The sequence below is a fragment of the Ambystoma mexicanum genome, chromosome 2p (genome assembly GCF_040938575.1).
Source record: "Ambystoma mexicanum isolate Mex_15411 chromosome 2p, UKY_AmexF1_1, whole genome shotgun sequence".
Classification (NCBI taxonomy): Eukaryota; Metazoa; Chordata; class Amphibia; order Caudata; family Ambystomatidae; genus Ambystoma; species Ambystoma mexicanum.
Window position 1 is genome coordinate 1001559607 of NC_090923.1, and position 24161 is coordinate 1001583767.

At 45.5% G+C, this 24161-nt stretch overlaps 1 long non-coding RNA gene and 1 pseudogene across 1 annotated transcript; one reads left to right on the forward strand and one right to left on the reverse strand.

The window, feature by feature from the left end:
* Positions 1–580: 580 nt before the first annotated feature.
* LOC138567012 (uncharacterized) lies at positions 581–10479 on the reverse strand. The gene is made up of 2 exons (XR_011302083.1): positions 10288–10479; positions 581–3974 (listed from the first exon to the last, which is right to left on the reverse strand). It is a non-coding gene; the product is annotated as an uncharacterized lncRNA (long non-coding RNA).
* Positions 10451–24161, forward strand: part of LOC138567011 (UPF0696 protein C11orf68 homolog pseudogene) — a 122061-nt pseudogene continuing 108350 nt past the window's right edge.

The window sequence follows — 24161 nt, forward strand, 5'->3', positions numbered from 1 at the left end:
GCCCAATACGTTCGTCCCACTCCCCTCCCCTTCAGTGGCCTCTCCTCCCCTGCTAGTCTCCTGGATGAAGAGGACGTTGAGTGCAGCCCTCTCGAATTCCCGTGCTATCAAAGATCTTTTGGTAGGGGAGTTCATACCCTTGACACTTAGTGAGCCCACCTTGAGGAGTCTACTACCTGTAGTCGGCATTACTCTTTCTTCCATTCTCAGGTTGGATCCCTGCTCTATGTACCCCCCCCCATCAGCTCTCTCGCTCCCCATACGTGGGTCCTCAATGTGTTCCTCTTGTGTGGTTGTGACCCCTTCCCTTCTATTTTTTCCACTTTTGCCCGCAATTCTGTGATGGATGTCTGAATGTCTGTGCGCAGAGCTCTTATTTCCGTCATTACCCCCGCAATGTCTTCTTTTGTGAAAGCGTCATTCATGCTGGGGTCTGAGTTGAGAGGGGGTCCTTGTCTTGATATGGGCAAAATCTTCCTCGGGGCCAGCCCTTTGAGAGCAAAAATACCCAATTCAGCCCAAAATACAGGTTCTATTGTGCTGAGCAGTGATCTCATGCTAGTGACAAATGACACCCTCAAAGTTTTAGCATATTTATTCTAAGCAGTGAATTTCATATACATTTGGGATTCAAGTTAAAGAATATTACAAAGCATAAACTTAGAACAATGCAAAATATAGTGAAACATGGAACTTAGATAAACATAGAGAAACATAGAGAAATATAGAGAAACATAGAGAAACATAGAGAAACACAGTCTTACGTCCCTTTAATCAGCACTGGGAGACCTTGGCTTTTCATAAGCTAGCTGTAAAAACAAGCCCCGCTCAGAAAAACAATGCTGGAGGACACCGTGAGAGCCAATTCCGGGCACTTGACCGTGCATGAATCAAGTCCACAGGACGATCTCCCACCGAGTCATGTGTGCATGGATATTTTATAATCTCGTGCTGTCAGTCACCATGACGCACAGTTCCAGAACTTTCCCTGTGCAACTGGCTCATGGAAAAAACCCAACTCTCTCTGAGAGGCACCCTGCTCGCTCCTACCCCTCCCTGGTTCCCATCTGCGCTGGCTGAGGAATGTCTTATCAGTACCTTCCCAGAGAAAAGGAAGATTAGCTTGGAGCCAGGGCTACCGTTAGTGAGGCTGAATATTCTAAGGGAAGCAGGGATGTATTAACCCCATCTGCAAGCTCTAAAAGGCATGCACTCATAGCTTAGTGTTTATAGTGCTTAAGACTGGCTATCTAAGCGCTATATAGGTGCCATGATGTTCCAAACACTCCAAAAATACCTATTCGCTACAGAGCTAGGGGCCCTCTCCCTGCCTGTCTATCAACAATGCATAATGTGACCTATTTCATACTAGGCCTGCATATTCCTTGTAGCTCACTACTGCATAATGGAAGTGCTACAACAGACTACTGTCAGCATTTTTAGCACATACTTTGAATACACTATTGGCTTTCAGCGGCTAATGCTGTCATCTAAAGCCCTGATTGGCAAGGCTGCAATTTCGTGTATCACTACATTCCACCCCTATTCAACGTTTGTGCGACAAATGCTGACTAATACCTATCAATATAGTATTTAGTGCAGTGATAAAGACCTTGGGGCTTTGCAAGAGGTTTAAGCAAACTATCTTCTAGCGGTTAGTTAGCGTGGCATGCAAGGTATAACACTACCTAAACAAAAATGTACACAAAGTGAACAGTGACATATACCCTTGCCAAAACCTGGCCTACACAAAAATACCTACACAAAGTGAACAGTGACATTTACTCTAGCCAAAACCTGGCCTACACAAAAAATACCTACACCAAGTGAACATGGACATTTACTCTAGCCAAAACCTGGCCTACACAAAAATACCTAAATCAATTTTGTATAACTGATTGTCAGTTAAAAAGCAGCATGCAGTTAAAATGTCAAGGCAATCCAGTGTAGTCTAATCTACAATGCACTATTGCATTTATGTATGGTTACTAACTCTAAACCTGGCAGCCTTTCACTCTAAGGGTCTACCCTCCCCCTGATCCCAGGGCATTCAAGCGTAACTGTGGGCTGTGTGACTAGACACTTCCCCCATGTATGTGGAACCCAACCAGAAACCATCTAATTTCGTGAACAAGGTGAACCCATGGGCACCAGGTTATCTAAATAAAAACAATTCTACTAATTTACATCAAAGCATGGCATGTGTTATTCATGCAATCAAAAGCAAGCAATTCAATCCATATGTATGCTGGTAACTGTAGCTCTGCGTGCCAGTGTGTGGAGGATGGTCGCCCCCACCCAGTAAAAAGCCAACACCTGCTGATTAAACAATGTTTGCCATACAATGCATCGTGTGTATTTAGCAGTCTTGTTGACCTGCCCTATGGCAGACAAAAATGTCTTCATACCTAAAATTCTGCCATCTTCAGTGGTTGTCAATACTTGTAGCAGTGTTGGGCGTATCAATGGGCCCCACCAGGCCAGAAGTTCTATAGCAGAGCTGGCATCAGAACCCATAGTAGCTAGCTTATTGTGCACAGTTTCTATGTCACAAGCATATAAAGCACCTGCAATTAATGAATCTAGCTCCCTAGCTACGCGCACTCTAGCGATGGGCCATACAAATGGACTCCATTTGTAGCAGCTTGGTAGTACTAAGGAAACATTGCCTCATGATAAATCTATGTCTAAGTGTATCAATTGTAATTATGGAGGTGTGCATTACCAGCCTACAATTTACATGTTGCCTTACTACTGGAAAATCTAACATGTTCACAGTGTCTACCTATTGTGACTTGGAGAATACTCTTCTTCAAGTGGGATATCTACCATATACAATAATAACTTTAGCCACAAACACCATACTACTATCCGGCAGTGGCTGTTTCATCACACCATGGTAAAATGCCTTAGTCAAGTTATAGTCCATAAAATCTTGGCGAGAAACTCGCTGCAGTTCTTGGTCAGAAAAACATCACATTAGACAAATTAAACAAATCGTATCCATTCAGTGACAAAAGATGCCCGACAATGTGCCAGGCCAGTACGCTAGCAATTCCATGTGGATACTCATTTGTAGCGCTTTTCCAAAGAATTATTCCAAATGTCTACAATCAAAGGTGACTCTTTGCATTAGTGTGCTGGAGACAGCTGTCCCCACAAAAACATGAAACTGGTTGGTTTAACAAAAACCGTGTCACACTCTGTGTCATAAAATCAAACATCAAGTCAGTCATGGTTTCATTTACCTGCCTTAAGCTGGCTGTAAAAGTATCCAGTGTTTCAAAGATTACCATTTCAAATTATAGCTCACACACTTGGCAGCATTACTTCAATTAAGAATCTTAACCTACGCACAGGTGACTTTGATGTGCGCACTCATTTTATCTCAAAATAAATTACGCTCCTGCTTGCATAATTCTGCTGCCCCAACAATTCATAAATCATTCTCCTGCCTACGTGTAACGTAGAAGTTTTTTTTTTTTTTCAAAGCAAAAAGCAAAACATCTCTGGTTAAAGCAATTCAGTTGGAAGAGTAAAACCATTTCGTTTTTTCAGATTCATCTCAACAGTGCATTTAAAAATCATTTTTCAATGTGTTAGCATTCAATTGCTGTGTCACACAGCTGTTTGTGGTGCCTGATGTTACAGTCCACAATTCATTGTCCATAGTCCTTTAAACAAGAAAGGGCAAGTCATGTCAATTAAGTTATTTCCAGCAACTGAATCATTTGAATGTGTAGCATCAAATATTTGATAATTAGCCAAGTCTGCACCGTGCCAGTTCAGCAGAAGTTATTACTCTGTTGGACACCTTTCGCAGGTTGCAGCATTGAGTGCGGTGCAGGGCACGTTTAAAGTTGAAATAGCATGTCGCAGTGGCTCGCTTTCTCTGAGAATGCGTCTGTTTCCTTGATCAGTGTCACCCGGCATTTGCACACGTCTACCCCCCAATCTATTTCTTGGTTATTTGCCTAGGCAAAATACAAACAGAAATGTTAGGATGTCATCAAAACTTCAATATCAGCGTTATCCACCCCTTCCCATAATACCACCCCCATCTTCAAAAAAGTCTCATCAGGTAACCACACACTTTATCATTGCTACTGCAATTATTTATCACCCTTCTGCATGTTTCTGGGGGCTTATTTACACTCAACCATACGGGGTGTAACTGCCTAATCACAAACTCATTTGTGCAATGCAATCATAGTTGGTCAATGGTACCTCAGACTGATCTGTGCTTTTACAAAGCCATATAATAAGTACCCAGGTCGCACAATGCTTTTCTTTTTTCACCAAAGCGATCACAAATGCCAGGCGCCAACTTGCTTCCAGTGTCTCATGATCTTGATTTAGTTTGCACTGCTGGCATCTCTCCATTTTTCAAAGGTAAAGTCTTTCAGTCCAATACCGCTTACAGTTGCACAAGCAGCTGTTTATTTTTCTTTTCCATACAGGCAGTGTCTTTCAAGCCTCTGTTTTTTTCACTTGTCATTTTTTCAAAGGGTGTTTGCTGTTTCTTGAACCACCCCTTTGAGTGCGATAGTCTAAGTCAGTTTCTTTTGTTGCTTCAACAAATCATTCATTCTTGCACTAAGCCGTGTGGCTTCTGGATCATGGCTAATGTGCAGTGTTCATGTTGTACTTCAAAGCCCCGCTCTGCATGTTGTCTCTTGCAAAACGGCTAAGCACTTTTGTCAGTTTTGCTTCCATCTGGAATGCCATAATGTCTTTGTCAGTTACTCCATCCCTGGCAATGTAGCTTGCAGTTTGCCAGATGTGTATTTTCTCTTCTCAAAGCGCCTAGAGGTTTCTTCTCCAGTGCACAGCGCTTTACTTCAATTCACATCACATGGAGCATTGGAATGCAGCTTGCACAGCAATAGCGTTTCACTTCACATCACATCACATCACATTGGAATGCGGTTTGCACAGTAATGTCTGTTGGAATGGGCAGCTGTCTTTTCTTGGCCCATTCACAGATGCATAGGTAAATGTTAAGATGTGATGTGCCCGTCTGCCATCCTGCATGCCTTTGTTCCCTACCACAGTGTCACTGGGCAAATTCTTTACTTCTGAACAGCTCTCTGTCTTTGCACCTCCTTCCTCAGGAATGCAGGCATTGTTTATCTTTCGTGTGCACCTGGCAGCGCCATGAGCACGCAGCTTATCTCTTTTTGCTCTATAACTCTTACACTGTGGCGGCTTCAATGGAAAGGCACTCGTTTCAGACAGTTCATCCAGATTAACTCTTTCTTGTACTGTTTCTGCTTTTGTTTGCCTTCCTTTTGCGCACCTCGCCCAAAACAGCTTCAAGGCACAAGCTCTGCACACACAGCAAGACTCTTATTTTCAAAAGAGGCACTTTCCTTGTCATCAGATTCTACTCCATGTAATTTTGCAAAATGTCAAAGCGTCTTTTTTGCCTGTTTTAACCTGATTAATGTCCCATTTAAAAGCATACGGTTTTTTTTCCTTTTCCTTGTAGTTTTGGCTTCACAAATTCACTCCAATTTACAGTGCGATTTTTCAAATGAACCCACAACCCACTAAATCTTTGTGCTATCTTATCACACACAGATTTTTCATTCTGTTGTACCATTGCCAAAATATAACCACTCATTTCAGTGCATTTAAAAAATAAAAAATGCCAATGTTTAGTGCAGCTCCCTGCACGTTTTCCTGCAAGAGCAACCCACACTCTATATTGCTTGTGGGCTGTTTAATGTGTCAACAACATTTTTTCACCATGTATCACAGTCAACAGGTTACTATTTCTAAATCATACATCACTTATAAGGCAACAGCACAAATCCATGGCATAGCATGGGGACAGTCAAAAATACTCCAGGGGCAATTTAGAAAAATATAAATTGTTTTTCCCCCCAAACCATTGCAAACTGATTCTGCAAATTCAAATCAATACACAAAAATCGAAAATCCAAATAACATTCACTCACTTTCTTTTTAAGTGAGTCTCTCACCCATTAAAAGCATGGCACAGCTTAAAATGCAATATAACCATTTTAGTGTGTTTCCTTTAAAACAGAATTCGCCACCACCAGCACATGGAATTTTACAGTTGCCAAAAGAAAAACAAACCCTTTAGGCTCTCAGCACAGATGTTACTCATTCTCCTAAGCATGGCTCCTCATTATTCAGGAATGCCAACATTCAAAAGCATACATCAAAAAAGCGAACCTTCGCCTCCGAACATTACAGCCCCCACTCGCTAGCACACTGGGGCTGAGTCAATGGTTAAATCACTATTCACAATTTGCATGTCAAATCCTTGCAATTATTTTTCCCTGCCCTCATGACAGAATAGAGATGAGAACTCCGTCTCACTATGCATTCCAAATTACAACTTTAAACTGGGGAAACCGCATGATAAAATTCTTTTCTAATTGAGCATACATCTTTCTTGACCATTCATCGGAGCGCTTTAAACAAAGCCATTTCCCGCTCGTTTATCGCCTTGTACTCCCTGGCTCCATCCCAAGCAATAAGTCAGTCACGACTGATTTACTGAAGGGAGTCTTAACCACACGAGCTATCGGCCACGGCAAGCCGACACAACATTGCTGCCTTTTGAAGTCTCAGAGCTGCAGTGAGACCACCAAGGAAATGCGACAGCCTGCTCCCCACTCTACACTGTGTTCTCTCACACAATTTGTCATGTCACAGCATGGCACTGCTCTTCACAAATCCCACAAAGCTGCCACCAAATGTCTTGATATGGGCAAAATCTTCCTCGGGGCCAGCCCTTTGAGAGCAAAAATACCCAATTCAGCCCAAAATACAGGTTCTATTGTGCTGAGCAGTGATCTCATGCTAGTGACAAATGACACCCTCAAAGTTTTAGCATATTTATTCTAAGCAGTGAATTTCATATACATTTGGGATTCAAGTTAAAGAATATTACAAAGCATAAACTTAGAACAATGCAAAATATAGTGAAACATGGAACTTAGATAAACATAGAGAAACATAGAGAAATATAGAGAAACATAGAGAAACACAGTCTTACGTCCCTTTAATCAGCACTGGGAGACCTTGGCTTTTCATAAGCTAGCTGTAAAAACAAGCCCCGCTCAGAAAAACAATGCTGGAGGACACCGTGAGAGCCAATTCCGGGCACTTGACCGTGCATGAATCAAGTCCACAGGACGATCTCCCACCGAGTCATGTGTGCATGGATATTTTATAATCTCGTGCTGTCAGTCACCATGACGCACAGTTCCAGAACTTTCCCTGTGCAACTGGCTCATGGAAAAAACCCAACTCTCTCTGAGAGGCACCCTGCTCGCTCCTACCCCTCCCTGGTTCCCATCTGCGCTGGCTGAGGAATGTCTTATCAGTACCTTCCCAGAGAAAAGGAAGATTAGCTTGGAGCCAGGGCTACCGTTAGTGAGGCTGAATATTCTAAGGGAAGCAGGGATGTATTAACCCCATCTGCAAGCTCTAAAAGGCATGCACTCATAGCTTAGTGTTTATAGCGCTTAAGACTGGCTATCTAAGCGCTATATAGGTGCCATGATGTTCCAAACACTCCAAAAATACCTATTCGCTACAGAGCTAGGGGCCCTCTCCCTGCCTGTCTATCAACAATGCATAATGTGACCTATTTCATACTAGGCCTGCATATTCCTTGTAGCTCACTACTGCATAATGGAAGTGCTACAACAGACTACTGTCAGCATTTTTAGCACATACTTTGAATACACTATTGGCTTTCAGCGGCTAATGCTGTCATCTAAAGCCCTGATTGGCAAGGCTGCAATTTCGTGTATCACTACAGTCCTCTTTCCTTCTGAGTTGTTCCAGCGCTTCCAGCCCTCTTGTGGGGAGGCCCTGTGTTGGCCCCCTATCTCCTTGCTGCGTACCTATGATGGCGTTTGTTTGGTTCTCCCCTGGAGTTTCGCTGCTGGCCAGTACCTGACCTTCAGAGCTTTGCCTCTCCTTAGGGTATTATTGCCCTCTGAACTGGGGAGGGACGTGTGTATCTTTGCCAGTATATCCCTCACAGGGTGTTAGCACTTGATCTACCTTTTTTAGAAGGGTTTATTCCGGGGTGGTGAGCTGCGTCCTACCGTCCTTGGCGGTCCTGTGGTCATACTTGATGTGTCTAGCTTGGGAAGCCGATTCTCCTCCTTTTCCCGTTCGCTGTTAAGCGGGGGAACTGCGCTGCTGTGAGGCTCTCCCCCCCCCTTGGCTGCCCTCTTTTTTCTCCTTTCTCCCTCCTTTCATCAGGTCTCTGCAATTGGGCTCCACGGCAGAGCCTTTTCTTCTTCTCTCTGTGTTCCTTAGATGGGGGCTTGCTCCTTCCCGGGGTCCCGCCTATTGTTCCTGGAGGTTATGCGCTGCAATATAGCCTTTTGGGATTGGGCCCCTCCACTTATAGTTGCCCCTTGAAGGTGTTTTCCTGTTGTAGAGCTGTACCGAAGGGCTTAGTTTTGGTTGCTTGTTCGAGCACCTGTCTCAGTTCAGAGCTTAGTGGGTGCGAGATGGGGAGGGCCAGCTCTCTGCCCTTCCACTTATAGTCCCCATGGAATTCGGCATTATTTATGCCTTTGGGGAGGTTTTCACTGTACCCACCACACTTTCACATCTCTTTGGTGCCCCCTTGTTGGGGTTTTTGTTTGGGGGCCCCCAGTGCAGGTGAATACGCCTTCCCCCACTGGGCCTGCTGTGATCTATGTATTCTGGAGTGCCCGGGCTCCTCTCACCTTCTTGCCTCTGTGCGAGGCCGCTCTCCGGCCTTTGTCCGTGGCCACTTCTTTCAGTCTCCTCCTTTCCACTCCGGGCAGGTGACTCTGCTGGTTGTTGCCAGGGTCACGACTCTGCTTCTTATCCTTCAGCACCGACCGTGCCTCTCTGGAATTGCTCCCCGGGGTGTCGCACAGCCTTCACTTCTCCTCTGGGCTCTGGGTTTTCACAGTACCTTCACGTCTCCGTGTAGCTCCGATCACAGGGGGCCACTGTCGTCCGCCCACCCGCTGTGCTGTACCTCCTCTGCCAGGCCCTTCCCGCTGACTCGCCTGCTCCGCCCCCGTTCCGGCTCTCTGAAGTTTCCTCTTGTTGCTACGTAGCGCAAGGCGAGTCTCCGCTGGGACTCTCCTGTGCCTCTATCCATCTCTGCTGGGGTGATCACCATTTGGGCTCCACTGCGCCTCTCTCCTTCTCTAATGGGTACTTCCACCCTGCTGGTCGTAGAACTGCACCTCACCTACCTTCTTTTTGTTTCACGCTCTAGACGGCCCGCTTGCTATGATCAGGCTGCAGCACTAGATTCTCTCAACTGAAAATTCACATCCCTTCTCTGGATCTCTTGTCAGTTTGGTGGCTCCATTGCCATCCTCGTCACTACGGCTTCTCTACCTCCGCTTTCGTTGCTTTCCTGCTTGGGGAAACGCTCTAAATCATCTCTTAAGTCTCCCAGGTAAGCGGAGCCGAGCTTCAGGCAGCCATTGCCGTTCGTGCCCCCTAGTGGTCTCCCCAAGAGTTTTTTCAAATTAAAAACCCTCTCCCAGTTTCAAGAAAAGGGAAGGTCCCACTAACCGTTCCATCACAAAATGATTGAATAGGGGCAGTGGGCAACACTTCTAAATCAAACAAACATTGGAATACTTTATATATTTTCCTGTGTCACATTAATCTCATCTCTGACATCGCAGGGTGGGCTCAAACCCCCAACCTGATCACGGCAAAATCTCCTTTCTTAATGACATGCTTACAACATTATAAATCAAAACAGTGCATTTTATATCCAGGCCTAGAAATCCTATGAGATGGGGTGTTTTGAGTGTTGGCCTTGGTAGTCCTTTTTTGTTTGTGACTGTCCCCGTTTTTTTAATCTTGAAAATCTGGTCACCCTACGCGATGCACGAGAAAACAATCCCAAAAATAACTATCCACCTTACTGTAAACTGTTATGCTGGAAATTCGTATCCAAACGTGACCCTCTGTACAGGATAGTCAAGTATGTCCTACTGCACAAAACCCATCTCTCCTCTCTGTTGCACATAACAAATCCCCAAAATGCCCCTCTCCAGCAGCAGACAGGGGGAAAAAAAGCCTCTCCGTGAGAAAACAAAAAAATAACTATCTGCATTACTGTAAAATGGTATACTGGAAATTCGCCTGGGAACGGCCCTTGGTCGGCCCATCCTCTAGCACATAGCGGATCCCCAAAATACACCTAAATACCCCCTTTTGCGTGCAGGCTAAACCGCCCCGTTCTACTAAAATAACAACACGTATACGACAGCTTTAAATACTTACTGTAAACCAAATTCGCTTAGACATGGAGGAACGCCGATGGTCATCAGCGCTGGGCCAAGAAAATGCTGTCTGAAGCTCTGGGCCTCGACTCTCTGCCACGATGCTACGCCAGCTTTCCCGCTCGTGCCACGCCTTCAACAGACAAATAGTTCTTGGTGTGACAACCTTAGGCACATGACTTCCCACACACGCCCGAACGTGCAACTCACGTGATGAAGAGGAGGCGGAGCTTTGCTACTGTCCGTTTCTCGAATAGGAACTAGACCCTACCTTCAGGCGCATAAAGCCCCAAACCGGTTAACGGTTGTTTACGGCTCAAGTGCAGGTGCGTTACTGTAACCGTAATTTGCGCGCGACTAAGTGTGTTGTGTAGGTCTGATATCAATGGCCCGTAATTACGAGAGACGGGAAGGCAGCCAGCTAGATTCCCCCACAAGCGATAATATGCACTTTCTGCTGTACAGCCTATAGAGTACCTCCTTTTACCATCCCAATTATTGATCTGTTGTTGTGCTATTAGATGGCGGGCACGTGGGATTTTTATTTTAAGTGCATTGTAATCTGGCTCTTTAATTACTTCACTTGGAAGTCATTTAAGACCACAAGTTCCAGAATGCATGTAGTACTCGATATTTTTGATAGGGGACACGCTGTCTTCTGTAATTTACAACGAAACTGAGACAATATTCAGGAGCGCCATTGTCCTAGCGCATCAGCTCTACCAAACCCAGTTAATGGTGAGGGATCATGAGATCTGTAGTCCAAAACATTTGTAGTACTGCACCTGTCCTAGCAGAATCGTGCATGGGTATGAAAGGGCGGTTCTCCTTCGTTTCATTTGAAATTTATATTTTGACTGGTCAAAGCATTGATGTGCTCCAGGCAATTTAGAGTGAAAATGTTTGATCTGCATTGACATTTAAACTATCCTCCTTACCAAACCTTTGAGAAGCAGCCATTATGTATATTTGGAGCCTTGGGCTTGATGCGCTTTTACTGTACATTGCTGTGTTCCTGGATACGTGGATGTTTCTGGGTATAATGTAATTGCACATACAATTTATAGTTTTCCCTATTGTTTCAAAGCATACTTGTTTTGTGTGTAAGCTGGAAACTACTGTTTCGCATTTGTATTTGCAGAATAGGGATGTCCATTTTGAACAGGAATTGCTTCCAAAACTCGTTTACAGGTAGCCACGGCATTCCCACGAAGAGTGCCTGTGCAATAGCATAAAGATGAGATCAGGTGGTAGGCCAGCGTATGAGAGTTTGAAAAGGTGGAACCAGGAACAAAACGTTGTTGCTGCACTAGTAAAAACCTATGCAATTCAATTGACAAATGTTCTTACAGGTGAAAAACTGAAACCCCCCAGAAATCTGCCAGTTATGGTCAGCTGAGCAACCATAACTCATGCTACCAGTGTGCACTGCAAGGACTAACATTGATGACATGACTGATAACATCACATGTGTGGCTCCCCTTTTTTTTTTTGTTCAGTGACGTATGTATATCGGATGCTTTTCTTCACTGGGAGTCAGGAACTAAAAATTGAAAAGGTACTGTATTTGTTGACCTTAACCTTCTCATATGGTCTTGCACTACTGTCCTCGGGGTTCACGCACATGATATACATATACATATACATAGGGAAAGAAGTAAGCCTAAAACCCAGCAATCATTTCTGTGCATGAAGATAATTAGTTAGGGTATGAACGCTTTCTGGTAGTACTGCTACTGTTTTGCTAACTTTACTTTCCTTGTATATGCTCATATTTGTGTGTGTTTTGGCATTTTTTTGTGTACAGTAGAACCATTATGTAGTGAGTGAGGCATCGTTGGCTACTTATTTCATGTTGCGGAGTAGACAAAACTTTGAAACGAAAGCATTCATCATTTCACTATCCAACATGGGAAGATTTTGAATAGTGCACATGTATGATGCATGCTGTAGGCAGTGGCTATGTTTCTACATGAGTTGGGTCATGTACTGGAAAGAACTCTGTAATGCAATGGTATTTATAGAAATTCATTGGTTAATGAACAGTTTATCTCATAATAAGTCTTCCAATAATCTGATAGTTTTCTGCCAACATTACAATGCCAATCCCTTGTGGAGGCTTTTTATGAAAAGGTACATGTGATGTCATCAATGACATTTGTGATGTAATCTTTGATATCATGGGGGTTAGTCCTTGCAGTGCACAGTGGTTGTGTGAGTTACGGTTGCTTAGCTTACCATAACTGGCAAATCGACAGGGTTTTAAAGTTTTACCTGCAACCATAACGTCCCTGTAACAACGTTTGTCAATTGAATTAGTTTTTACTAGTGCAACTTAACCATAATGTCCCTTTTTTTTTAACAACGTTTTTGTTGAATTTCATAGGTTTTTAGTGGGGGAATCGTACCAAAATGTCTACCTGACAATTGCGATGGTCGATAAAGCGGACTTTTTTTTTTTTAAACCCCCCCCTTACACCACATATATATGTGGGGGGGCCTATAGAATATAATATTAATATAGGTGGGTGCGGGGGGTCTGCCCCGTATATATGTGGTGTAAAGGGTTAAAAAAAAGTTGCATTTTCGACCGTCACAATAATCACATAGATCCTTAGTGGGGCACTTGAACCAGAATGCTGCTTTAGCATAGTGTTTTCTGTAAAGATGATAGCTGTTTCGTACTGCAACGGAACCATAACGTCCCGTTCACAGCGGTTTGTTACTGATTCTTTGGCTGCCCTCATGATAAACGTGTGGAAAGGCCAAATTGTCTGGTGTATGTATCCACTTGCGCTACCCCTTCTTTTTCCAAATAGTGTTGGTGTATCTTAGCAATTACAGATGTACATGGTAAGTGTTGGTGAGTGTTTGAGTAGTTTCTCTTTTTGTGTTAACATTGCATGGTGAATCTGTGCCGCACAGTGCTGGTCGAGATGACTACAGATGAGCAATATGGACATTTCCTAGGAAGACTGCACCTGGTCAGCGTATGTGCAATTACATTGCAAGTAGCCATAGGACTCATTAGTGGCCGCATGGCCACATCTTCTAGCGCACTTTTAAATAGTTGTGGAAGCGCACGTGTATCCGTCCCACACCTATACCCGTGCATATGTCATCCCCTGTGTGCTGGTAACACCGCCCCTGTCGCCATTCTTACAGATTCATACGGTAGGCTACTGCATGTCAAGTACTCCTGGCGACTGCGTGGGTGGCTCTGCAAACCTACCAATGTGTGGCTGAAGCATGCCTGGCTGTATGACGCCCACTGGTAAACGAGAAACAGCAACCTGCAGTGTAACGTGGGCGTGTTAAATGTCACATTAATTTGATTGGTGTGCTGCTTGGCTTTCCATGAACCGTGAAACAGAAACATCATGTCTGCACTGAGAAGTGTGACGGAAAGTGTCAAGAGTTCGCCTGCGGGTCGTACAGTTGAAGAAAACATGTAACTGCAGGTGGGACAGTTTGTATTGAGTCTGATAAATGGCAAAGCTAGTGTGGCTTGGTCACGCCCATACTAGTGCATGCAAAGGCAAGTAAGCAAACAGCAGAATGTTCAGAGCGCAAACAATGTTAGTGGTGGTTAGAAAAGTACTGTAGCTGCATGGGTCACATGGGCTTTCACACATGGGTGTCTGTAGCATTTGGTCAGTGGGGCAGTCTTGTGCTGAAAGGAAATGACTATGGCACGCCTCTCGGGGGCATCTCAGTACGCAGGACCATGAACATGGTGATCTAGACACGATGAAGGGCAGCTGGCCCCACTTTGCTCATTACGTCGCGGCAGGACTGGGGATGGCTTGGCAAAGAAGATATTACCAAAAATATGTGCAAATATGAGGAATGATCCATGCCATAAGGTGAGGTCTTATGAAGGATCCAAACAATCTAAAGCGCAGTTCTGTGAAAAGGAGTAGGCCGGCTTATGCCTTCCTACTCCATCTAATGAAGCTTTGTTTCACTTTGTTGTAAACATTCTTTTATTCCAGAATGTATGCATCTCCATGAATGCTACTCCTAAGACTAATGGTATAGCATGAAGTGTTTGTACTGCATGTGACGATAACTGAAATGAAAGCACAAGGGACCAGTGGGCAGTCTACCTCCCTTCCAACAATTATGTACAGTAATTTCATGTAGAGCATTTGCCACATCTGCTGCGGGCAACAAGAGGGGCACTCCTGTAGGGCAGCGCAGCTCTAAAACATCCTTGCAGACCATATGCCGCGCTACAGACCCTTAACCGGCAAAGGGCATTATATTCAGCATGTACTGCAAAGCGCTACCCTACAGAGGGAAGGTACTTGGAAGTGCGTGGCAAGGGTCAGTCAGGGAGCATGACAATGACTGGCGCCTATGTAGGTGAGGGCTACCTAATAACTCTGCCTCTCGGCACATCCCCTATGGTATACATGCAGGTGCTGCCCTTTCTGTACCCGGCCTTTCCTGCCGTTCCTTCTGTGGCGTGTCAGAAGACCATAATAAATGGAAATGAACTGGGAAAGGAAAAAAGGGAAATAAAGAAAGCACCTTTCAGAGATGAACAATGAAATTGCCAATGAAGGGATGCAGGGCGGGAGGCGTGGCACTGTGCAAAAAACGAGTTGAATCGGTTAGAAAGGGGGTCGCTGTAGAAAGAGGTTTCTTTACTTGTTGCATGGCGTTTTGAAGAGTGTCAGTGCGCAACACTTACTACAAATATTTTTCCACTACTTTCAAGAAGGGCACACAAAGGCAATTTGGATGGGGTGTGCAGAAATCGGGATGGCAGGCATAGTAGGATAAACGTTATAGCTGGGGAAAACTGATCGTGCTGCGACCGTCATATTCCCATGTGTGTAGTACACCATTGTCACATGTTGTACAAATACACTACTACAATGTACTGCGCTTTCGCCATTTGCGGTCCAAATAAAAAATGACGGAGCCACATCAGTGTCTGAATAATGCGATAGAAAGTTATGCAAGGGATCGGAAACAAACACGTTACCTGGGCAAGTGGCCCCTTCATCACAAACGGCACTGAAACCCGTGTAACATGCTGTGCAATTTTCCCTCCACAATGAACAACAAGAATGTCGGCATGATTGCATGTCACCAAGTGTCGCACAGACAAACCGAAATTAGTAACTTCATTGTAGGTACTCCATAGCACTACACATCCACATGATAGATTCCTAACTGAGCAGCCACTGCACAGTGTTTTCCATTCACTTTCAATCAATGTATTTTGAACGCCCCTAAAACCTGCACGCTGTGGCTCATGAAACACACAGCCATAACCGCACACTCTGTAATTCTGTCGACAAATACACACTGTGTACCACAGTCAATGCACCACAGTCTGTGCATACACACCACACCCAGAAACCTTGGTGACCAATCCTGTAGCCTCGACAGGCCCATTTCTATGGCTGTTGCCTGCAAAAGGGGTGTATCTAACACGTGCCACCCTGCATATATCTCAATATTCGCTGACTTTTTGAACTGTGCGCGCACAGGAGTGGGGGGAATACATTTCAACCAGGGTAGGGGACGTTGTTAGTTGTGGCGGCTCTTAAAAGAGCCTTTTTTAAGGTGCTTCCATAGAGAAACTTTTTTTGCTGTTTTTATAAGTAATTTTGTGTTTTCAACATCTGCTCACATTCTTACAGTAGGGTCTTCAGTGCAGCCTGTAGATTGTCGACCAGTGGCAATGACATTTTGTTTCACAAAGACATGCCATTTCCTTTGAAAAGGTTTATATATTGAGTACCAATGTTCTCATTCTCACATGAGAACATCCCAGCAGCACTCAAGAAGTCACACATGCTTCTGTTGACGAGACCCCTTCCAAACTCTGGCTTGCGACAGCAATCATTGCTATAGTTCCACACTATTCTCGGGGGTATATATGAGAAAAGCACCTTGGCAGTGGGAAAAATGCACTGCACTGCTTTCATCATCTTCAGTTGATGGTACACACGGGAACCAGGCATGGAACCCAAAAAGAAGGCTCCAAAGTGCACAACCACAACATGTACAGTTGCGGAAGTGGCCATGCATCGACATTCTACAAGCACTCCGCCGAAACAGCGTGCTTTGACACTGCACCACAAAGCATCCACTCCCCCCAAACCGAAATTGCCACAAAAGCCTTCTTGGAGGGCATAAACGAACAGATCTTCCACAAAGGCATCAACCACAATGAAAACTGTGCATCTTGCTATGTTTGCCAGCCGCACAACACAAACTAATGGAAAAATGATTGCAGCTCTTTCCTGTGACGCACATCCCGAGCACCTGATTGGACAGTGCCCACAGTCCCATTTCCATTGGCCAGCATTGTGAGAAGCGCAGCATGTGGCGCGTGCTGTTCCCCAAGTACCGGGAGGGCCTTGTCCAAGTGAAGCAGGAGGAGTCCTTCTCCCTATTGGTGCTCGTGCCTGTGACACACACCCTGAGCACCTGATTGGCCAAATGCTATAGTCCCATTTCCATTGGCCAACATTGTGAGAAGCGCAGAATGTGGCATGTAAGCTTCCCCAAGTACCGGTAGGGCCGCGCCCCAGTAGAGCAGGACGACTCCTTTTTCCCTTTCTACTCCAGCCATGCATGCCAGGTGCTAAGCCCTCCCCACAGAAAACGCACCATAGTACAGGCTATAGTTAAATGCTCATGTCATGTGCACTGCATTCCCCATCTGCAATTCAGCCTGCCAGCTTTCACCCTGGGCACATATTTGCACGCATGGCTGCATAACGTTGCGTTGTGTGTGCTGAACGGTATGTAGGAGCCCGTGTACGTTAGCCATAGTTTACATGTGTACTGCTAAGCGCGGCCTTTCATGCTGCAATATCTTACAGCACTCCCAAAAGCATGGGGATTGTAAGGGCCAAACCATAGGAAATGCACATGGTGGTATGTGCCTCCCTATTGTTCAACAGGGGCAATGATGTACACCGTATGCTAATGTACGCATACCAGCTCTCTTCCACTGGTCTACCAACTGTACAATGTCCTCCACAAACATTGTGTAAAAGTCACCAACTTCAAATGCATGCAGAGTGACAACTGCATGACTGCATTACATTGTGGTGGCTGTGATGAAGACCTAGCCTGCTGGGTGCATGGCCTACAGCCTATGGCCGTCGGCCATGCACCCAACAGTCTACGCCTTGCCCACACCCACCACAACATAACAAAGCCATGCAGGCAAACATGTAGGCATGTGCCACAATTCAGAAAGGCAACATAGGCACCAGCACTTCTACCCAACCTCCGCACCCTAAAGCAGGAATGCATAAACACATGTTCCACTTACGTAATGCACCACTTACCGTAATGCACTAACATAACACCAGGGTTTGGCACCACTACCCACTTCCATTCAGAAGCCATTGTAACAATGGCAACCAAACAACACAATCGTTGCAACATTGGTCCTGCTTTCCACACTGTACTACGTGCACACAAGCATTGCTGCACATTGCACAGCAACACTTACTAATCCGCGCAATGCACACTACGCAAGCACATGTAAGAACCAGTTGCACTGTAACCTCTTCCATATTTACACTATTCCATTAGTGCACCCAGTGGAAACAGTACACGACTGGTAGGTGCAGCATCTCCACACAGACACCGAAAACTGTAAGATGTTCTACCAATCGCCACACCCATGCAACCAACAATGTGTGCAATGCAGCCAAACCACACACACACAAAGCGACAATGTGGCACCGACTTTCAACCAGTGGACATACTTTTCTGTGCAAGGGCTGCAGTCATGCATTAAAGGGACTACAGACTTGCCACACACAGCACATCATAGTACACCCTATCTGTAAATGTGCATGTCTTGTGCAATGCACTCCCCTTCTGCAGATGTGCCTGCCACCACTCATAACCGAAAGACATTGCCGCTGCAGCTGTCATACCATAACGAAGGCTGTCTGCAATGACCACACAAGATTGTTGCCTGTTAAGGCAACCGCAAATTGGCGTAGAATGCACAGATACCGCGGGCACACCACTCTTCTAATGCAATTCATCACTTACAGCCCTTCTCACTCCCCCCACCCTTTCCATCCCTTCTTCCCACCACCAGATGCCGTAAACTATGTTTTCCAGGCCCTTTCGCCAGCGCGCTGCCCTCGGAAACAACATGCCGGTGTTATCGAAAACAACTCGCGCACAACATTTCACTGTCCCTGCAGTGCAATCACATTTTTGACCATGCGGCGAACACGGAAAAGGGACTCCGAATCGGAAGCAGATATGACTACTTTTAGTAGCCACACAGTTACATACAAGAGGCCCAGCCATGAACACAATGCATTAAGGGCTTGGCACACACACCACAACACTGTCCTCCGATACACCATGGCAGTGTTTCCCAAAACCTTTGACGCACACCACGCTTCCCTCCAGCCAACCACTGGCCGTCTCCAATGTTCACCGACAGCAAAGCGTACCGCAGGCCAATGTATCGCAGGTGTATCGGAGGACAGTGCGCCGGCGGAAGGGTCTGGAAAATATACTGTATGCCATGTGTTGGCAGCAAGAAGGGAGGGAAAGGGTGGGGTAGTGAGAAGTGGTTCATGTAACCTATTTAAATAGGTGGAAGAAGACGGAGGAGTGCCTGCAGTGTTCGTGCGTATTGCACCACTTCGAGGGTACCTAGACAGGCGACTACTTTGTGTGGTGATTGGAGGCAGCTGTCGTAACGGCCCGATAGCTTGTGCCGCGACCTGTTTATGGCGACCTCTTTCCGTGGTGAGTGGTGGCAGGTGACTTTAAGAAGGGAAGTGAATTGCACATGACATAGATTGGGTGGGAGCTGGGTGGCTGTGCTCTGCGGATGGATTGCAGTAGTTGGGCACATGGTGTCATGCATGGGTGCATGAAGTAGCAGTGGGTCTGTTGAACGATTAGACTGCTGGGTGCATGGCCGAATGCTGTAGGGCATGCACTCAAGACGCTACGGCTTCAGCACACCCACTGCAGCAATGCATGTCTGACTCTGCAGCCGATGGCGGGTGGTGCTTGCATAATGTGGTGTGTAGATTGGTTGGAGTAGGTTCCATGTTTCGAACAGTATGTGGGTAGGTTGCCAGTGACACAGTACTTTGTGAATAGTATGTGAATGAAAGTGCACAGGGGTGCAGGAGACAGTGTTTTCTTTCTACATTATGGTAACCTTTGCAATTTATTGCTGCATAGCTCCATGGCAGTACGCAGATTGGGTAGGAGTACTGGTGGCAGTGGTGTGTATGTAGATTGTCGTAGTTGGTGACATGCATGGTGGCATTATGTTGCGGTGGGTGTGTTCAAGGTCTAGACTATTGGGTACAGACTCTGTATCAGTTAGAGGGTGGTGACTTGTACAGAATGGTTCTGGCGCACATTTTAGACGCAATAGAGCAGCAGAAGAGAGCTGCCATGCGTGCATGTTTGGTTTCGCAAGTGAGGTCACTGTTGGAACATGTTTTTCATGTGTGGTTGGAGTTGGTGCAGTGAAATGTCACGCGTGTGGGGACTGGGTGCAGTGTTTGCGTACTGTCGGTATGCAAGAGAGTATGGTTGAAGTGCAGCTTATATGTGCTTGGATAGTGTGCTGTGTGCAGATTGCTTGGACTAGGCAATGTTGTGAAAATGTTGGGGTTAGGTTGGCAGTGACACAATACTTAGTGAATGGCAGTGGGTAGGGGTGGGGCAGGCTGTGGTATATTTGTGGATCCTTCTAATTGTGACCCGTTTTCATTAATTGATGTTTTATGGTGTGGGGGAGTTGGGTAAGTGCTGCTACGTATTTACATTTGTGCATAATGTTAGCTACCCACATGGTCGCATGAATGTGTCCATAGTGTTGTGGTGGGTATGGGCAAGGGCTGCACTGTTGTGTGCATGGCCAAAGGTGTGCTGGGTGCACCTCAGGATCTTTGTGGATGCTGCAATCGTGCATTCTTTAGCAGATGTTTCTGGTGGAGGGGCTTTAGAATCAAATGTAACATGCACGGAGTATTCGTGCGTAATGCGCCACTTCGCAGGTAAATATGGAGTGGTGCACAGAAATGATAGTGTGCAATGGAGAGGTTTTGTATGTAATTGCTGCATGCGTGTTTGAAAATTTGACAGCACCCAATGAGGGAATGCTGCAAAAATGCCAGTGCAAAGGGAAGAAGTATTGTGTCTGCTTTACTGAGCCGCGGCCCTCATTGTAAATGGAAAATCGCACGTGCCATATCCTGCCATTATGATCATGGTGGCCATGGAAAAGGAATTGTGGGAAATAGGAAATAGAAATGGTATTTATTTGAGCGCCATTGGCAATGCCGTTTTCTTTTACACTGTGCAAGAAGCATTGACCAGAATGTGGTAAAAACGTGAGGCGAGCCAAACGGAAACGCATATAAAGAGAAAAAACAAAAACCTTTTATACATCTACGATGGAGGACCCAGAGGTCGGAAGGGGTCTCGTCAACAGAAGCATGTATTTATTTTTATTTTTTCCGTTCGTGGGATGTTCTTCTGCAACAGTGACCCCAACAGTTGTGGAAATGCTGAGTTGTTCAAAGAAAATGGCTTTTTGTCGTCCATTGGTAATGCAGTTTTCTTTGCTTGTCTACAGGATGCGCTGACGAGTTTACTGTAATAGTGTGAGCACAAAATAGAATAAAAACCGAAAAAAGGTGTTTCTCTAGAAGCATATAGAAAAAGAGCTCCCCCCCCCAACCCTGGTTGCAATGTATTCCCCCCATGCCCGCACGAAAACCGCATCGGGGAACTTTTAGGATGCCGGTAATGGAAGTGGGACTCTGGAGGCAGAGGGATTGCGAAATAACGTTTCTAGACGTGGTGTGTACACAGAGGACTGTTGTACAGAACTGATACTGTTACATGGGGAGCTATTCAATGGGGAGCTATTCAATGTTATTGGTGGATGTGTGTGGAACTTTTTAACAGTACGCAATGACGGTGTGCTGAAAAGAAGACAGTAGAAAGGGAAGAAGGAATGTTTCTGCTTTATTGGGGGCACGACCCTCGCCTTTCTTTCGGAAATGCACGTGCCCATACTCCTGGTTTCAGCTTGCTACCCATGACATTGGGACATTGGGGACTATCACACCTGTGGGTGCGGGTCACAGAAAGGGCTGTTCTTATTTTTCTGCATTACTGCGCACACTGAGCCGGGTTGACATGGTTGCATTTACTTGCAAACGCAATGTAGCACAGCCCATTTGGTCCAACATCACTTACACGCCAAACCTATGTGGCCTACTACCGTGTTCTGAAAAGCTGCAAATAGATTGCGGAGCAGCTCTGGGGTGTGGCCTTTTGTAGGGCTGCTGTGAAGAACTTGCACCCGGAAAACAGGCCTACATTGTTCATAAACTTAAATACATTTACAACGGCCCATTGTGGTGTGTTTGTAAGCGTGTACTTTCAGAAAAACACTCTGTACTTTGCCACTGTCCATGGGTACGGATCCTGTCACTGAAATAAGGGCCCACGCACAGCGTGGGTGCGGTCACATGGTGATGTCTCCACTGCTCTCCTTTCGAAGTGCAGTCCACAGGACGCCTTTTGGGCGGAATACGTTGTGCGCATGTGAATAATAGGGCGCCACCCGTGTGCCGAGCGTATTGGGAGGTGGGATGTTTATCTGTATAGGTACCTGTAGGCCGTGGGTGAGCGCTGCGACCTAATTAACGTTCGTTCGCATATGCTGCACAGTGGCAGTGTTACCAGGATACAGAGCAACAGATACACATGCGTGTACTTGCACAACTACCAAATGTCCCCTCCAACACATCATTGTAGGTGGAGGACAACATGCAGACATGCAGAGTGTGCTGGCGTTGCTTAGCTTACCATAACTGGCGAATTTCGTTTTTTATTTCGGTTTTACCTGTAATCATGACGTCCCTTTAACAAAGTGTTTTCAGAGAGTACGGAGTTCCAAGACTAGAACGTCAATGAGATTTGTGATGGCATCTTTGATGTCATGGGTGTTAGTCCTTGCAGGGCACACTGGTGGCACGAGTTATGGTTGCTTAGCTTACCATAACTGGCGAATTTCACGTTTATTTTTTTTCCGGCTTTACCTGTAACCATAACGTCCCTGTAACCTTTTTTCCATTGAATTTCATAGGTTTTTGCTAGTGCAACCTAACCATAACGTCCCTTTTTAACAACGTTTTGTAGTGTTATATATCATCACTATCTTACAAAGGTAAAAATAAACCTAATGGGGCAAGTGCTTCAGACTGGAAAGGCTTGGTTCCCATTCCGCATCACATTCTGAAGGTTTGTCAGCTGGATCTCCCTTATATTTTTGTTGTTGTATGTGGTAGTTACCCAGATTTGAGCCATTGATGAGCAGATTACCTGGGGCCTTGCAACCCGTGCAATATTACACGTGAATTACTTGGAGCTTATATTACGATTTGGGATTTAAATAGAGCTACATAGACTTGCATAGCCTTGTTGTGAAGATGAGGTGACTGGGGTCTGTTTCGATTGGCGGGCATTCCATGCTTCCCTCACACAGAATACACTATAATAATAGTGCATTTATTTCTTAAGTAAAGCTACACACCCATAGGTCTCAGAACGCTGAAATAACAGACGACCTTATTATCTCAGAGTGATTTTCAGCTTAAAATTATTTTTCTGCAAAAATTCTTTGAATTGTTTGTGTGAACAACTCATGATAGTTCATGATGTTTAGTTCTGGAACATTGTTGATCGTTCTTATTTTTTTGGTAGCTTTGAGAGGAGGTTCATGTTGTTTGGTAGCTTTGAGAGGAGGTTCATGTTGTTTTTTATTGTGCTTAGTTTTTCTAACAATATGTTGAAACATAAAGAAAACGTACAAAGTTTACTAGCACAGGCCCTGGAGCGGTCTCCTTTGCTTGGGTCCGCCATACAAGAGGACAGTATTTTGATTAGTGAGATTGAATTGTTGCTGTACTAAGGAGAAAATGCACACACCTTGGTAACTTCTGAAGGTGTGAAATGTAGACATTGGATGCCCAAAATGTGCCAGTCCAACCTAAAGGTCGAGTTCTCGTTACATTTTGAGGGCAATGTGTTAAGTGAAATGGGTCTCTTTAAACTATATTAAGGTCGGTAGTGCAGTTCATATTCAAACATATATTAATGACATTTAAAGAGAGGCACACTGGGTGGCAGTAATGTTTCAATCCTGCTCGGGCCATTAATTGGTCTTCAGGACCCAGAACGATGGTACGGCCCGAGGGCGAGGTCAATAAAGCTATTAGAACCCATGGGCAAACACACAAAGTTTATTTAAAAATATATATGTTTTTTGGGGGGGGAGATATTCCACGTGGAATATTTAAGTTTATAAAGGGGCACAGTAGGGGGGTTGTAACCATGCCCTCAGGGAGGAGTTAGCAGGTGTGAGTGTGCGACAGAGCACAGAACGTGGAGACCGGAGGAGTACACGGAAGGCAAGCGAGGACCACGGAAGAGTGAGCGACAGTAGAAAAAGGATAGTTGAGGGGGGGTGAGTGAGTGCACAGTGAGGAGGGAGGGGGGCACAGGGAAGTTAAGTGAGGAAGCATAGCCTGAGGTGCGTGCTCGGGCTCACGGAATGGGGGGGCGGAGTGAACAGGGCCGGCCTTAGGGCAGGGGGAAGGCCAGGCGAGTGCCCGGGGTGCCGTGCACCCCCCAGGGTGCTATTAACCCCTGCCACGCCAGCTCAGGGGAGTCTTTCAAGGGATCCCCTGATCTGGTGTAGTGGGAGAAGGTGCAGCAGGTGCCCTTTCCCTATTAAATGCACCCACCCAGGGCGCATTTAATAACAATAGGGTGCTGATGCTTTGTATCAGGACCCTATTCACATGATTACCTCCTCGC